A 13,316-nucleotide genomic window follows, 5' to 3' on the forward strand; every position below is an offset into this window, starting at 1 on the left:
CTTTCCGCCCTTTGCTCCAGGGCTTTTATTATTCTTTAGGTCTTGAATTGTGTCTATTATTTGTTCTGTTGGTCATGGTTGTCTCACATTGTAATATTTGTTGATATTTGTTCGGCTCATTCCTCTTCCGTTGATCTTATTCCAATCTTCTCAACGGTTATATCCATTGAACAGCACCTCTCAAAATCTTTTTCATTCCTTCATTTGATCTTTTTTACGTAATCTTGCTCTGATAACCTTTTTTTGTCTTCCTTATATCTTTTTTTCGATATCTTGGATTTTTCTTTCATTGTACTGCTTTTTTAACGTTCTAGATATTTCTAACACTTCGTTTTCTTTGTAGTTCTGTTCATTGACTTATTATGATTAAATAACTTTGCCTGTTATCAAATCACTAAATTAAATAAAGAAAATTAGACCGAAGAAATAAAGAGAGGAACAAGATTGGCCTGGGCATGATTCGGAAAACTGTCTTATATTCTAAAGAACAGAAAATAACCCCAATACCTAAAAACAAGAGTCTTCAATAAATATATATTCCCTGTACCTACATATATGACTTTCAGACATGCACGTTTACAAAGGAAAATATGGAAAAATAACAAAGACAGAAAGATCCATGGAAAGACAAATGTTGAACATTAAACTATCAAATAGGAAAAGAAACGAATGGATACGTAACAAAACAAAAGTGAAAGATGTCTCAACCCAAGTAGCAAAGCTTAAATGGAATTTTGTCGGACATACTGTAAATCAGAAGGATGGAAGATGGACTAAGACGATTATACATTGGAGACCATGGAACTACAAACGAAAAAGGGGAATGTCACAAATGCGATGGTCAGATGACTTGAAGAAACACGCCGCGCTGGGTAAAAAATGGATGCAAATTGCCTAAGATAGAGAGGCATGGAAGAAGGAAGAGGAGGCCTACATCCAAGGATGGGTTATCACTTATTAACACTCTTATTTTTGAAATGAAATGAATTTCGACTCGATTCAAGTTCTCTGTTTAACCCAGGTATGACAATACCAAAAGGCACCGCTAGGAAAATATTAAAATTTGCGGTTCAAAAAACCTGTATGAAACGAGTCTGTGTACTCTAATACAGAGTATGGCATTAGTAATATAAGAAAATATACGGTTTCGTTTTGATTTAAATCTATCTCCCTCCATCCTCCGATAGTACTATTTCTAGGTCTACGTCTACCTGTTGTCAAGGAGGCTCTGAGGAAGACAAATTTACACCAACACGACCGTAGTTTCTCGATATAAATTAAAACTATTTATGTCGCAGTATGGTTAGAACGTCCTCTAACGGGGAATAAGTGAAATGAATTTCGACTCGATTCAAGTTCTCTGTTTAACCCAGGTATGACAATACCAAAAGGCACCGCTAGGAAAATATTCCAATTTGCGGTTCAGAGAACCTGTATGAAACGAGTCTGTGTACTCTAATACAGAGTATGGCATTAGTAAAATAAGAAAATCTACGGTTTCGTTTTGATTTAAATCTGTCTCCCTCCATCCTCCGATAGTACTATTTCTAGGTCTATCTGTTGTCAAGGAGGCTCTGAGAGACTCAGAGTCAAGAGACTCTTATTTTTGTTCTCATATCCAAACACTTCTTCGTTTGCCTCTTCAACTGCCTATTTCATCATTTCGCACTGTACGCAGTTCTAGTTTTATATTAGGCTAAATAAAATATATGGATTGTTGGTAACAACTGATTCAAAGTCCTATCTGAATTTTGAAAGAACCAAAAATTCGCATTTTTTCTAATTAGTACCATAATTCACAAAATATTTAAGTAGAAATTAATACTTTCATTAACTATATGTAGGATTATTATATAATTTTTTTCCAACCTCGGTAGTTTACTACTTTCTTAAAAATTCAATGTAATAATAATTACTTCATTTTACTCTTAATAAGAACGTGGGCATATTGGAAAACTAGTTGTGTAAGTTCTTAAAAAATCAAGTACTACAGCGAAAAAGTAATTATTTTCTATAATTACTAGGTAGGCGTATCAAAATCAAGAACTAATAATAGACAAATGTGATGGTAGCTCTATGAGAGTCTTGATAAATAATATCTACGGTGAAGTAATAATAATGCTTTTTTCTTAAAAAACAATGTGGGAACCCGTATATTACGAAATAATACTATTTATTACAGACGTGTTCGATATATTGTTATAAAATAAATTTCACTGAATACTAATGTTTGTTGTGATAATATAAGTTGTTCCAAGTCTATTAGTGGACGTCCGTCTACTGATTTTGTTAAAATTTTTAGGAAATTCTAGGCTACTAAGTTGCCCACGCTAATTTCGTTTATGAGACTTGGATTATTTATCAGTAGTCTCACTTTTATATACTTAACACAGCGATAGGAAAAGAAACAATATATAAATGTTTAGGAGCTTGATTAACGGAGGATGAAACCCGGGAAAAATTAGATGTAGAATAAAAATTGTAAGGAAATACATTCGTAAAACTGAAGGATCTTCTTTGCAACCATAACTTTAACATAGAGAAATAGGCATTACTTAGGTTAATAATTATGTTAGGGAAGATACAAGGAAGCAGAAACCCTAGGAAGGTGCAGAATATGCTCGCAGAGAAATATGAGGAACAAGGATTAGTTTGTACCGACTAAAGTTTTATTGCATCTCAATCGAATATCTGAACTTCTGGCTCTGTCCAATAGTGTTTACCCTCGATTGTTCGAAGGGTTTGGCCACGTGATGAGAGGAATAAATACCAGCTTCTGCAGAATATCATACATCGAAAGATTTTAGGAAAGCGTAGCGTTGTAAGCTGACGAATTTCATAGCTGTGCAATCTCAGGAAATGTTTTAATTGCTCATCTAACCAGCTATTTAAAGCAGTTGTAAACAGAATACAAATAGTCTTGATGATCGCAGCCTTCGAAAAAAAACTGCATCTGAAGAAGAAGATGTCTGAGGCCGTCAAACATAAGACCTCTGCTTTGAGGGTTTACACATCTATTGATACTTACGGCGAGCAATACAAGCTGTTCGTTATTGCATTCACAATCCTTAATATAAATATTATGTATTTAAATTTTCTATCATAGACATCACTAGGGAAAGGAAAATCCTGTGAATTTATGTTTACCAACAGAACACTAAATATGTACAGCGATGAGCGCTCTAATAACCGGCAAAATAACGCAAAAGATGGAAAACATATGAAGTTGTGAGATAAACAGTGGAGGTGGGAGATTTAGCGATAAAAACCTATAAATTTACATTATATTGATTGTTTCCCACCTTTACACGTATCAGAGGAGTACGTCAACTAAAACTGTCACTGTCACAGTCACAGTGGCAGTTGCCAAACTCGTCCGATACGTCTAAAGGTGGGAAACAATAAATATAATGTAAATTTATAGGTTTTTATCGTTAAATTTCCCAACTCTACAAGTTTCATTTCTTTTTATCTCACAACTATTGGCCGGTTTCACAAAGTAAAGTTAACTTGTGGTTAAGAGATAACCAGAAGTTACGTCAAAATATGCGTTTTAGTTTCAGGTCAACGGCGAAGTATGGTTAACTCACAGAATTTTTAACCAGAGGTTGGAGTGGGTTACCCTTATGGGTATACCCAGAAGGGTAACAATTATGAAACTGAAACGCATATTTTGGGTAGTGTTGCCCAAAATCGGTCTTGGTCTTGCAGTCTTGGTCTTGTTCTTGCGTTTTAGCAAGACCAAGACCAAGACCGCCTTATTTTAGCAAGACCAAGACTGACCGTGCAAGACTTGAGCAAGAACAAGACTAAGCCTGCGAGACTCTTGCGTCTTGCAGTTAGGACTGAGTGTTGTTTTATGGAATAATACAGGGTGTAACAAAAATACAGGTCATAAATTTAATCACATATTCTAGGACCAAAAATAGTTCCACTGAACCTAACTTACCTTAGTACAAATGTGCACATAAAAAAAGTTACAGCCCTTTGAAGTTACAAAATGAAAATCGATTTTTTCCAATATATCGAAAACTATTGGAGATTTGTTCCTTTAAACCCCCCCAAACTTTTGTGTACGTTCCAATTTAATTATTATTGTAGTATTATTGGTTAAACACAATGCTTTAAAAACTTCTTTGCCTCTTAGTACTTTTTCGAAAAATCAGTATTTATCGAGATATTTTGCATATTTGTCAAATCCACCACATATTTGTATATGGCTAAGTACGATTATGGAGACTTGATAATAATAGGAAAATTTATTTATGATTTACATTTTTAGGTATATTTTGAACCATATTAAAAAAGAAGCCACATCTCGATAAAAGGTGCCTTATCGAAAAAATACAATGAAGCAAAAAAGTTTTAAAAACACTGTGTTTAACTAATGGTATCGCAGTAATAGTTTAATTGGAACGTATATAACCATTTGGGAGGTTTAAAGGAACAAAACCCCCATAAAATCTCTATGTAAACATATTAGAAAAGAAGCCGCAACTCGATAAAAACTGCCTTGTCGAAAAAATACTAAGAACCAAAAAAGTTTTAAAAATATTGAATTTAACTAATAGTATCACAATAATAATTTAATTGGAACGTACACAAAAGTTTGGGTGGGTTTAAGGGAACAAAACCCCCATAACATTTTTATGGGTTGCACAAATTTCACTATAATTTTTCTTTAAGATATTCCTCCCATAAAAATGCCACATGTCCATTTTCAATAAAAAATCTCTAATAGTTTTCGATATATTGGAAAAAATCGATTTTTATTTTGTAACTTCAAAGGGCTGTAACTTTTTTTATGTGCATATTTTTTGTACTAAGGTGTTAGGTTCATTCGAACTGTTTTTGGTCCCAGAATAGGTGATTTAATTTATGACCTGTATTTTTGTTACACCCTGTATATTAGTTAGGGTATACGCTTAGAGACTATGAGATACAAAACAATATGTAACAAAAATTTGGAAAATTGGATTTATCCGCATTATGAACAATATGATAAACATACATACCGAATTAAAATATTCATATAACAACACTCTTATTTATTGGATACGTACTCAGAGGTGATAATAAATTATTATACATACAATGTAAAAATAAAATATTTCATTCTTTCCTAATATCAGACGACGCCTTCGCTCCGAAATTAATTACAATTGAGTATTGTCTAAATTTTTAGAATAGCTAACCTTTCATAAAATAATCTTCTTGTGTTGTGTTACGCCGACACGGCAGTATAATAATATGGCATTGAAACTTTTAAAGAAGTATGTCGCCTAACAAAGGTAATAAAAATATAATACGAATAGCATATCAAGTGTTACAGACAACTACTCAATTGTTTTTCCTTATCCCTATCGTAAAGACTAAACGTCCTACTTATAAACTGTTTGCCGGGTGTGCAATTAGATATTAGATCAATCGACCAAACAAAATTTTTTGCTGAAAAGGCACTAGATAAGATAATGCTTGGCTACCCTGTATAGTCCATTCACGCACGGTAAAATGTTACAAAACCTTAAAATTTCAAACAAAGAGATATTATTATATAAAAAGAGATATTGGCCGATGTGTGATTTTGCCCTGGGGATGAGTTTCACCCCTTCTTGGGGGGTTAAAAACAAAGGTTCAAAATAAGTCTAGGTTGAATAAGCTGACTAATTCTAAGCAACTTTTGTTCTATTTTATTCATCTACAAATAAACCAAGTCAATACTTTTCGAGCTATTTGCGACTGAATATGTTCATTTTTTAAGAAAGAAAAAACACGTTTTTCGACGGTTTTTGCGCAAATGACTCAAAAAGTAAGTATTCTATTGAAAAAAATATTCTAAGCAAAAATATATCTTATAAAAAATTGAAATAAAATGATGTATTTAATGGTAGGGGAGCCCAAGCGGAGGTTTTTGCAGTTACTGGAGCGCGTCAGATTATCACATGGGGAGAAACCTTGTACCCTGTAAATGTACCTCTACCATAAATTGGCTTTTAATACAGGAGAATTCGTTAAGGGAGGCCCGAAAAAAATACATATTCTTAGAAAAACTCAAAATCGTCAGATTAAGATAAGGTAAGTTAAGTATGTACATGCAAAACAGTGTATATTTAAAAAATCTGACGATTTGTGCGGGGCGTAAGGAAATGAACGAGTCACAAAGTTTGACAAAAAAGCGAATATTTCGCGAAATGAATGTCAGATCGAAAAATTTAAAAATCCGTTCAATATTTTTCAAAAATCTATCGAATGATTAAACACGACCACCCACGGAGAGGGGTGGGGAGTAAATTTTAAATTGTAAATGCGAACAACCTCGCGATATTTCGCGAAATGAATATCATATCGAAAAACTGTAAATTACACGTATTCAATATTTTTGAAAAATCTATCGAATGACAAATGACACCAAACGCGGTCCCTGCGGAGGTGGGGTGGGGGGTACTTTAAATTTTAAATAGTATCCCCCATTTTTTATTGCAGATTTGGATTCCTTACGTAAAAATAAATTGGAACGCAAAAATTGGAAATGGAAAATGAATTTAAAAAAGTGGATTAAAAAGGAATTTTTTCAAAAGAGGATTCAAATTTACCGTACAGTAATGCTAGTTTGTAACTGGTCCAACATCCGCCAAGTTTACTCCTCTGTTATGAAATTTTGACACTACTGGCATTTCATAGGTTAATTAAGTTATATCGGCGATTTTTGTGTTTTCTGTGCTATTTTTAATTTTTAGATTTTTAATCTACTTTTATATAAAAAACAGTACTTAGTTGTTTTTGGGACCCTTTAGCGACGTATTAGTATAATATAATTTGTATGGATTACGGTCGAAGGCCGATATGGTCAACCAAAAAAGAAGATGTACAGACTGACTCCCGTGGGACATGGTAGATAGCCCAGTTAGTTAGAGTATAGGCAGGGATAGTTTAGATCGTGGGTACAAACCCACCTAATGTGAGTTGCTCATTAATTAATACCAATATGCTAGTGGGTAACTGCGAGACTTGCAAGACTCTTGCTGCAAACCAAGACCAAGACCAAGACTGGGAGTGCAATACCAAGACCAAGACCAAGACCAGGTGTACTGGTGCAAGACCAAGACCAAGACTGTCCAAGTCTCGTCTTGGTCTTGCATTTGGGCAACACTAATTTTGGGGTAATTTTGAGGTTATCTCTTAACCACAAGTTAACTTTACTTTGTGAAACCGGCCGTTAATATGTTTTCCATCTTTTGCGTTATTTTGCCGGTTATTAGCGCGCTCATCAATGTATAATTGCAATAGCAAATGGTATTAATAATACGTTAAAAATACTACATATTTGTATAATATCTTTTCGATCATCATCAATTACAGTCATATCCTATTCTTATTATCATGTAATGTTGATCACAAATTTAGATGTATTCTTAACTCATTACTTGCATGTATATGTAAAAAAATCTAACATTATTCATTTGTTTCAGGTAAGCATACTATGCTTGATTTAACTACATACATATTTGTTTGGTAAGTGAAAAGTTAAAATATTGTTTTATAATATAGCTTAAGAGGCTACAGTAGCGATCAACAGGTAGCAACAAACGCGGTCCAAGATTGCGGCTGTAATTTTGAATATTTTGTCGGATATTTGGCACACATATTCGTAATATAATAAAGAATGGCGGTACAGAGCCCAATTTGAGAAATAGATTAGTATGTGGAAATTACTCTGTAATTAAATACAATATTAAAAAAACGAGCCTGAACCGCCATTAAGACGAACAAAAAAATACACTTTCTTCAAATAAACTTTTTTATCCCATGCCTAGATTTTGTGTCATTTTGGACCTACTAATTTTTTTTATTTCTAACAAGAAATCGAACATATTATAACTAATAATAATAATAATAATAATATCGTATTGCATTTTTGCCGGGGAGATCCTTTCGGACAGTTTCGGCGCCATTTACATCTTTAACCCTGTTTTAAGTAACTAGTGCCGATGTACACTAGCCCAGGGGACCGACGGCTTTACGTGCTCTCCGAGGCACGGTGAGACGGGTCGTGCCATTATTGGAAATAAAAATGGTTTGTCTTTGGCAGGGCTCGATCGAACCCACGTGCACTGGCGTATGATGTCAGCGATTATGCCGTTACTCCACGGCCGCTCAACAATTATAACTAATAACTAATTAGGCAACATAGAGAAATTGTCACTGTCATTTTGACAAACCTGCTTCAGATTTTCTCTTATCTGTTCTGTTATCGTTATCGATATCTGTTCAGTGCAGTAGTTTTCATTCATTTTAAGAATTCGTTATTGTTGTTGCATAGGAAAGTAGTGTTTATTTATAGTTAATTTATTATACAGGTGTCCCGAAAAGATTGGTCATAAATTATACCACACATTCTGGGGTCAAACATAGTTCGATTGAACCTAACTTACCTTAGTTCAAATGTGCTCATAAAAAAAGTTACAGCCCTTTGAAGTTACAAAATGAAAATCGATTTTTTTCAATATGTATATCGAAAACTCTTAGAGATTTTTTATTGAAAATGGACATGTACCGTTCTTATGGCAGGAACATCTTAAAACAAAATTATAGTGAAATTTGTCCAGCAACTAAAAATTTTATGGGGGTTTTGTTCCCTTAAATCCCCAAACTTTTATGTACGTTCCAATTAATTTTCACTATTGTGGTACCATTAGTTAAACACAACGTTTTTAAACCTTTTTTGCGTCTTAGTATTTTTTCGATAAGCCAGTTTTTATCGAGATGCGGCTTCTTTTTTAGTATATTTACATAAAAATTGTATGGGGATTTTGTTCCTTTAAACCCCCCAAATGTTTGTGTACGTTCCAATTAAACTATTATTGTGGTACCATTAGTTAACCACACTGTTTTTAAAACTTTTTTGCCTCTAAGTCTTTTTGTGATAAGTCGCCTTTTATCGAGATGCGGCTTCTTTTTCAAAATATACCTAAAAATGTAAATTATAAATAAATTTTCAGATTATTAACAGGCCTATATTAGGTCTGGATCCCGCGTATGAAAAAAAGGTGGATTAATAGCAAGCTGAAAATTTGTTGATAGCTTAAGGGTGTCTAGTCGGACAAACTTTGATATATGGGAACACTGGAACAGGGGAAGTTTTAATTGTGGAACAGGTTAAAAATTTGGAACGGTCAGACCACGAAAACGGCACATGTATTTTTTCCAACAGAACAGACTTAAACTCCGAACAGAGATTAAACTCTCATGCAAAAATCAGACTGCTATTTATCACCAAATGGGCGTTTTAATGAGTGGAACATGTAGAATATGTCAAATGACAGGAATTATGACAGATGATAAATAGCAGTCTGATTTTTGCATGAGAGTTTAATCTCTGTTCGGAGAGTTTAAGTCTGTTCTGTCGGACAAAATAAATGTGCCGTTTTCGTGGTCTGACCGTTCCAAATTTTTAACCTGTTCCACAATTAAAACTGCCCGTGTTACAGTGTTCCCATATATCAAAGTTTATCCGACTAGACACCCTTAAGCTATTAACAAATTTTCAGCTTGCTATTAATCAACTTTTTTTTTCATCCGCGGGATCCAGACCTAATAATCGTACTTAACCAAATACAAATATGTGGTGGATTCGACAAATATTCAAAATATCTCGATAAACACTGGCTTATCGAAAAAGTACTAAGAGACAACAAAGTTTTAAAAACATTGTGTTTAACTAATGTGCCACAATAATAATTTAATTGGAACGTACACAGAAGTTTGGGTTGAAGGGAACAAAACCCCCATAAAATGTTTATGGGGTGCACAAATTTCACTTTAATTTTTTTTAAGATGTTGCTGCCATAAGAATGCCACATGTCCATTTTCAAGAAAAAGTTCTTGAAAATCTCTAAGAGTTGTAGATATATGAAAAAAATCGATTTTCATTTTGTAACTTCAAAGGGCTGTAACTTTTTTTGTGTGCACTATTGTATATAGGTAAGTGAGGTTCAATCAATCTATTTTTGACCCCAGAATCTGTGGTATAATTTATGACCAATCTTTTCGGGACACCCTGTATTTTTGTATAATAGAACTAAGTTGTTGGTCTATTTGAAAAAATAGATTCTTGTTAATTGTGAGTTTTAGTTATATGTAAAGTATATTTTACGTACAAATATTTCGGATTCTAATGTGAGTATCTAAAGTTATAGTGCCTTTGGCGCTCTATGAACTAAATAATAAGACTGCTCCTGTTTCGCTTCACAACGAAATGATTATGACAAGCATTAATGAAATGACAAGCGCCGCTTGTCAATTATTATTATTTCGTGCAAATACCTATGTTAACATAAAATTTTCACCCATTTTGGTTTATTTTTATAAATATTTATTTACTAATAACAAAATTGTTTTCTATTACTTCCATTTATCGCGCCTATGAGTTAATGTCACATTCAAGTTATGTCAAATAATTCCGAAGCGCTGTTGCTTACGGAAAAAGGTATGATATTATCTATCTCCCGAAGTTATATTGATGACGCGCTACTGTATAAGACTTGGTTGTATCAGCAACTAATTATTAATTATCAGGGTGTCACTTGTTATATTTAACATTACATATATGTTTGACAGTCCTTATAATTGGAACATCATAACAGCAATCATCAGAAGGGAAGATTAAATTTTATGAATGTTGTGTTTCTTCCGAATAGTTCTAATTCAGCGTTTCCCAACCGGTGGGTCGCCGGCAGATTTCAGGTGGCTCTTACAGTAGCTGAGAAGCGTACATTATGTATCATCATGGGTGAGGGATGGGTCGCGAATACGAAAAAAACATCAGAAGGTGGGTCGCTAGACATAAAAGGTTGGGAACCACTGTTCTAATTGATAGTAATAATTAATTACTAAATATTTTGCTTTTAAATTAGGACCAACTAGGTCGCCGGTATTAGACAATTTTACGTTGCTTGCAGTCCAGTCCAACATTGTTTGATTTGCTTGTCTAGATAATTGCTAAGAAGAAATGCGTTCAATGTGCGTCCCCGTTTAGGATTTTGTCCTCTTCAGGGTTTGTCGTGAATGTATTGTGTGGCAGTAAAAGCAAACAGTCCGAAAAACACACTGGGGCAAGTGTCGTATCCTGGTGTTTTTCCTTGGTTATGCCGGACGGTGGTGTCCAGAAGGCTAAAAGTCAACAGAGAAGAAAGTTTTGATGGATTGTTGTTGGTTCCATAGACATTTACGTGTACTGTCCGTGCTTTGCTCTCGACCAGTCTCCCTAGAAACCATTGTACAACGACAGGCGAACCTGCGTCCCTCGTGGGCGGTCAGGAGGTGGCTTTTGAGCGTAGCGTGGACAGTGAGCGTTCGAGTGGAGAAAATAGTTGCGGCTATTTTCTTGGGACGAACAGGTATAATTGTGCAATGAAGTTGGAAAACCGCAAAAAACCAACTTCTCCCTGTTCGGGGTAGGGAAGAGGATATGTTATAGGTCGTTGCTTGCAATAAACACTTACTTTTTGCACTTATTGTAAAAATGAGTATTTTATAACTTAATAATGTGTTTACACGATCCGTTTATAGTTGTCAAGTTAAGGCGATTTCGGATACATGTTCTTTTAGTAAATAACTGCACAATTTCCTTCTTAACAACTCTGTGAATCTGTATACACTTATACAGATGAGTCGAGTATACTCAAAACTGGGCTTCACATCATAAACTAGGGCTTCCAATCCCGCAATACCGAGATCTCGGTATTGCGGGATCCCGCGTCATTTTCCAATCCCGCGTGATGCGGGATTACAGGTGCGGGATTTGCGGGACTGAAAAAAGCGTACATTACTGCTGTAGTTACGCTCAAAAATATCAAAAAACTGTCTTTGCGCCGTATTTTACAAAGACGTAGAAATGTGACTGCACTACTGATTTATCACCAAAAGCCTCGTAGCTACCAAGTGTCGTGTGACGATGAAACTGTTCATCTCCCACTGAAAAGTTTACTTCGAAAAGAAATTAATGATTTTGTAACGGGAATGAACTTCAACCCTTTAAATTCATCTGAGAGCAATGATGACGAAGAGGCTGAACAAGTAAGAAACACGTGAGAAACAATGTAGAGGTTCCATCATCGGGTTCCGATCTTGATCTTACATTGCAACAGGAGTTAGAGTTAACTATATCGTCAGTATGTAATGTATTTACTTTTGCCCGTCGCCATCTCGAGCTCATACACTTGAGTTCATTATTATAAAATAGAAATGACTCTATGAATCTGGTGAGTAAATGGGAAAATATCTTACATTTACATATAAAGCCTAAAAAGGAATACCGTCGACGTATGGAAGCCGAATGGGCATTTTCTGCTGCTGGCTATATTGTGTCTAAAATACGCAGGATTTTGGCTAATGACAGTTTAGATTTAGATATTGGCTCGTATGAATAAAAATAAAAATGCAGTATATACTCAAAATTTTGGAGTACATACTCCACGCGGTAGTATCTACTCTTATCTACGGTGAGTAGAAACTCATCACATCAACATATTTTTATTCATATGAAATAATGTAGTATAAACTTGTACTTTATGCTCATACTCATGAGAACGTACTTGGAGTTTATACTCCGTTTTTATTCATACCATCCAATATGTTGTGTTTCCTTTGCAAACAATTTCAATTGAAAGCTTTAGCTAAGCTAAATAATAGTAACTTATAGCTGAGTAATATAGCAACTAAATTAGTAAACTATATTAATTTTCTGCTGAAAATGTTTTTTTTTTGGTTGTTTTTTTAAATTTTGTTGGTGTATTTTTTGAAGATAGATTTTTTTGTTTTTCCTGTATTTGTTACTGTTTTTTTGTGAAGAAAAAACAGTTTTGATCTCATACTAATAGTAATACTTAAATAAATGTGGAGTTAGTTGATTAATTAATTGTTTTATTTGCCTTATATTAATATGACTATTTTCAATATGCGGGATCCCGCAAATACCGAGATCCCGCGGGATTGAAAATTCTTAGTCCCGCAAATACCGAGATTGAACTCAGGCTGCGGGATTGGAAGCCCTATCATAAACATCCCAGTTTTTAGAATCGTAACAATGAACTGTTACTACTGTTCTTAATGAAGTATTTAAAATTTACGAGTTGGGTTTAGCACCAGTAATTTGCTTCAATTCTTTAAACAACATAATCTTTTGTTTAACCGCATCGTTGGAAATACGTGATGTTTACACATTGACCGAATTTTGATAAGAAAAGTGAAGTTTTCATTTTGCACGTATATCTCGATATTCTCGATATTAGTATGATACTTGTTTGTGGTCGGAAAAG

The 13,316-nt window shown here is 34.3% G+C and overlaps 1 protein-coding gene across 1 annotated transcript in view; it reads left to right on the forward strand.

Annotated features, from left to right (window-relative positions):
• LOC114338186 (tyrosine-protein phosphatase non-receptor type 9) overlaps positions 1 to 13,316 on the forward strand; it is a 215,724-nt gene that overhangs the window by 62,791 nt on the left and 139,617 nt on the right. The window lies entirely within an intron of this gene.

This window comes from Diabrotica virgifera, chromosome 6 (assembly GCF_917563875.1).
Source record: "Diabrotica virgifera virgifera chromosome 6, PGI_DIABVI_V3a".
Lineage (NCBI taxonomy): Eukaryota > Metazoa > Arthropoda > Insecta > Coleoptera > Chrysomelidae > Diabrotica > Diabrotica virgifera.